We start from the raw sequence: 5,398 nt of genomic DNA on the forward strand, positions 1-5,398 counted from the left end.
ACTCCTTGAGCCACAGGCGCTGCCTAAGAAACACTTTCTTTTAATTGCAAATCTATTAAGCCCAAAGCCTACTCGTTACTTCCATTCAAACTTAACTTTTCCTGTTAGCAAAGTACTCCTTGGATATGATCTGATTTTGTTGTCGTTATAATTCACTTCTTGCTGTCAGAGTAAATTCTATTGATTTTATCATTCTTTTTTTCGTGGCTTTTCTTTTCATACTTCATTAACTTGAATTTTCTTTGTGTTCATGGCAAACTGTTATCCTCCGTATACAGCTACACCAAGCGTTTATAATTTCTCTCCTGTTTTAGTGAAATATGACAAACGTCTTTCTAATTTACAATTAAAATAGAGCATCTATTTAGAGCAATGCAACTGCCCCTCGTCCTTACACTCAGAACACTCAAGAACATTCTAATAGGACGTATGAATGAGATCCAGTCATAGTGAACAATGGTCTTGATAGATTGCACTAAAATGCCTTACTTTTTTCTCCTCAACCTTATTAATGTGTAATTGACAAATAAAAATTGTATCGTACATATTCAATGTGTACAACACGATGATTTGAAATACGTATACATTGTGTAATGATTACCACAATCAAATTAATTAACACATCCTTCACCAGACATCATTATGGGTGAATATGTGTGTGTGTGTGTGTGTGTGTGTGTGTGCTGAGAACACTTAAGACCTGCTGTAGCATTTCATGTAAGCAGTACAGTATACTTACCTGTAGTCAAAGCTTATTAATACTATAAATAAAAGTTTGTACCCTTTGACCAGCTCCTCATTTTCTCCATTCCATCTCCCCCAGCAACCACGTCTCTACTATCTTTTCTGAGTTCTACTCAGAAAGTTAAGTTTGAATGGAAGTAAGGAGTAGAGCTCAGAAAAGAGACTTCATGTACAAGTGAGATCATACAGTATTTGTGGGTCTGGGTTATTTCAGTTAACACAGTAAAACACAGTCTTATTTTTTGCACATGTGTAGAAACATACAATGATGTGGAAACATTGCTAGGGCATTTAGTGGGTTTCAGAAAAGGTTGCGCCAGTGATAGACCTGCCACGTAAGTCACCTTAGTTTCATAGTCATTCTGCTTCAGATGGTGGGTTTTCTGAGTAACTTGCAGGTGAGCAGAAACGACCTGTCTTTGACTGGGTGTGTGTATGTTTGAAATGGACTTGGAGAGTTAACTTGTAGGAGAGGAAAAATAGGAAAACTGAACAGTAGTTTACTAAGCCTACAATTATGAATTGTACCATAAGAACTAATCATACTGCTTTTGGCCTGGGTGTCAAAATGGAAAATTATGAAATGTAAATAATCACTGCTGAGAAAAGAGGATCCTTTTCTGGGGGGCGGAAGGGGGGGGAGAAAGAAGAGGAACTGGAGGAAATTTTTGGTTTTAGTCACCTCTCAGTAATTCTCCATTGCAGCTCTAGGAATAATTCTTAGTCTTGTTTTTCTCCTTTCTTTGTTTCCTAAGGACTGACCTCCTGGACGACAGCTGTACACGCTAGAAATTAAGCAAACAGAAATTGCTCAGTATGCGTGTGATAATAAAAGGAACATTCGGAGCTTCCACGAAACTAAGAAAACAATTATTATTTAACTCAATGAAACACCATTTGCTGATAAAATGTGAGGTATGAACGCAAATTTGAAATTTTTTTTAAGGCTGTGGGCCTGGAAATTGACAGTTAGGGAGCTTGACCATGTAATTTTCTATCTGACCACCAGGGAGCAGACAAAGGCCTTGAAAGAAAGGCTCTTCAATCAGTTGTGAAAATGTAAAAACCTTGTCACAAAGAGAATACAAATAAACTGCCGTAATTACCACCAACATAGTGGAAAACGCAATTGGTTTTATTTTGAAAATAAAGAATTCCATCTGAGCCATCTTCTCTCTCAATATATTTAAAGGTTTTATCATCCCACTAATTCTTTGAGGAGACAGCTTCTTCTCTATTTGAAGGTGAGCAATTACCTTCAATAATTGATGGAAAGACGTGCATAGGGACCCTGCCTGCTCCCTAGAATGACCTGACATATCTAAAGACAGCAAACATCTGAGACATCACCACCACCGTTGCTCTATGCACACAGACTTCCTTAGAAATTCTCTTTAGTTATAGCAAAGCTAACTGGAAAATAAAAATATTGGATTCCCAATTTAACTTAGTGTATAAATGCCCAGAAAGACTCGGTTGAGTGATTGGTTGATTTTAAATCAAGCTCCAGTACATCAACTACAAACATCAATAAAATCATAGCATGAAATTCTTGTTTGTGGGTAAGTTTAAAGAAATTATTTTTCATACACAACATTGACAGGTTATGTACTTTTAATTTTAAGAAGTCATTTAGTGTTAAAAAAAATAAAAACCCTCCCCTGATTTTATTTAAACAGGCTTTCCCTTCAAAATAATTAGAAACTTAGGGAGAATTAAGTTAGAAAATTGGTCTTTGAGATCTGGGGCTCTGATTCCCCTAGCAGTTCTTTCACCCTTCTGTAATCCCACCCCCATCCTCCTTGAGTGCCAAATATTAAATCTCTCCATGCGTGTTTCTCCCTTCCTCTCTAAACACCCGTTGTCACAACCACCGTTGTCATATAGTGACCAGCTGTCAACACTACCCTTCCAGGCACTGGCTACATTTTTATAGGTCTTCGTCAAAAGGATGAAGGTGTAGTCACTTTTCCCTTTTTAATTCAGAAGTCAGAATGCTGGGCACAGAGCCTCTGTGGCTTATTATTAGCAAATTCGTGTTTTCCTCACCCCTTTTGTAAAACAGGGAAAATGGTTATAGGGCCTAAGTCACAGGGCTTTTGTGACCCACAGGTGAGATGTTAGAGTGTGTCTACCATGATGCAAACTTTGTGACTGTGAGCCACGTGTCTTCATTGCACAGAAGGCTTTCTTAACCCCCCTCCCAGGGACGGGAATCGCCCCTGGAAGGTTTTCAGTGAAGTAAGCCAGAGGATTCTGAGCTTGGCTGTGATTTAAAGTCCAGACCGTAGTTTAAAAGAACTACTGTTCATGACTACAATTGCTGTGCTGTAGAGGGCTGTAAAATTAATTGAATGGTTTTTAGAAATGGACTTCAATTGCTAAAGGTATAGTACTGATTCAGCAAACAAATATCAAATTTACTGAAGCATCAAAGCTCTTTCTCACTAAGTACTAAGGTATGATCTCAAATGATGAAAAGACTTCTCAAACCCAGCACACCCCAAACTGAACTCTTGACCGCTTTGCCCCGTATTTAGAAACCACCCCTGTATCTTAATTTATAGAACCTCCACCCGTCATTTAGGCCACCCCCCCCCTTTCTTTCCTGTCCCTCGTTCAGTTTGTTAGGAAATTCAGGTGATGCAATCTTCAAACTACGTCTAACAGCTGAGTGCTGCTTCTCACTGATTCCACCACCATCTCTCAATCCTGGCCCTCCCTGACCCGGAATTATTGTGATAATTTCCTGAAGGTCCCTCTGATTCCACACCCCTCACCTCCACTCTACTCTCCAGGTAGCAGTCAGACCCATTAAAAACATAAACGGGATTTTACTTCCCCCTGCTCAGAACCCTACAATACCCTGCATCAAGAGTAAAAACCAAGATTCTTTTAAGGGCCTTGGAGGCTTTTTGTGTTAAGCACCCTTATGCTTCTCATCCTCACAGCCACCCTCAGCTCCCTCCCCTTTGGCCACATTGGCCTCCGTGCTATTCCTCCAAAGCACCAGTCATGACCAGCCAAGGGCTATTCCGTCTGCTCAGAACACCCTCTGCTCCCCAACTGCCTGGCTGATTCCTCCCCACCCTTCAAAGCTCCCTTCAGTTCTCCTGGCCCCTGTAGCCCACCCTGCCTACCCTAAGTCTTATCCCACCTGCCTTGTACCCCCCTCCCACTCCCAGCCACGTCGCCCTGTTTTACTTACTCCTTTGCTCCTCAGCACTTCCCACCTCCCAGCACACCCAGACCTGTGTTGGCATCCTCTCCTCCAGCCCCTCCCCTTCCTCTTCTGTCCAACTTATTTTATGTTGTCTGTTTCCCTCTCCTGGAATATACTTTCCAAAGTCAGGATCGTCCATCTGCTTTATTCATTGATGTGTCATTCCTCCCTAAAACACTCAATAAATATTTACCAAATGGTTGAATAGGTAGAAAGGGGAAAGAGTCGTGTGTAGAGAGGAATTGAGGAATATCGGAGATTTATTGGGCACTGGTCTAGGCACCTCCACATACAAGTTTGCCTATTTTTTTCCTTTTATATAAGATTGGAAAAATTCAAGTCTGTGAATGCAGAAATATCACTATTTCTTGTCTAGGAGTTAGTCTTCAAATGCTAAAAGTAGAAGTTGAAACACAACTGTCGTATTATCTCTGGGTATAGCTGATCCAGAACAATAACAAAAAATAGGCATATAAGAAAATGTCACATTTGGGGGGCTCAGAAGGCAAGCAGGCTCAATTCTTACATGCTTCAGGGTTGATGGGGTTCAGAACACTATCCCCCAGTATTTGGCCTATTGAATATTTTAAAGTGAAGGAATTTAAGAAGCATCAGATGCAAGGACTCTCTGGCCTCCCCGGAATCAGGTCAGGAGACCTTCGTGTGCGAGCTGCTCTCTCTACACTCAGCAGGATGGAGCTTCTCATCTGTAGGACAGAGGGATGCCGGGAGGAATCGGAAAGAAAGCACTTGGCCAGGTCTCCCCCAGCGTAGCACACTTACCCCTTCTATCACCCCCTTTCATCCTATCGAATTGCGCCACATCTTTGCATTCTTCTTCAAACTTAGTATAAAAACACTGACACTAACGCTAGTAGTTTCTCCAGGTCTTCCTTTTCTTATGAAGTCTCCCATGTCATGGAAAACTCATAGTAAATAAACTGGCATGTGTTTCAGAAAAGAGGTTTTTTTCTCCCCGGGATCTAGCAATCAAACTCATCAAATATAAGCTCATATTTGTATTTGTTTTCTTAGGTTTGGATTCAGACTGCTAAAAAAAAAATATCTCAGCCGAAGTTAAAATTGATCATTTAAAAGATAAGTCACTTCAGCAAACATACCTTGGAACCTGCATGGTTGGCCACCTCCGTATGTTGACCACCTCCCTAGGTTGACCTAATTTTCACAGACCAGACGTGCTCCACAGGCACAAGTCAGTGCAGTAGGCCTGGCTCCTTATGTTGACCCCCCTCTTTATGTTGGCCATCTTGTTATAGTCCCTTGGGTGGTCAACTTACAGAGGTTCCACTGTGTATTGAGTGACCATTACAGGCTGACCATGAGTGAGCAGTGAGTAGGAACAAAAAAAAATGAGACCCTGTCTTTGCCCAATAAGTGGTTATCATCAAATAAGAAACACAAGAAACTGTT

This window comes from Otolemur garnettii, unplaced genomic scaffold (assembly GCF_000181295.1).
Source record: "Otolemur garnettii isolate 467f Iridium unplaced genomic scaffold, OtoGar3 scaffold00007, whole genome shotgun sequence".
Lineage (NCBI taxonomy): Eukaryota > Metazoa > Chordata > Mammalia > Primates > Galagidae > Otolemur > Otolemur garnettii.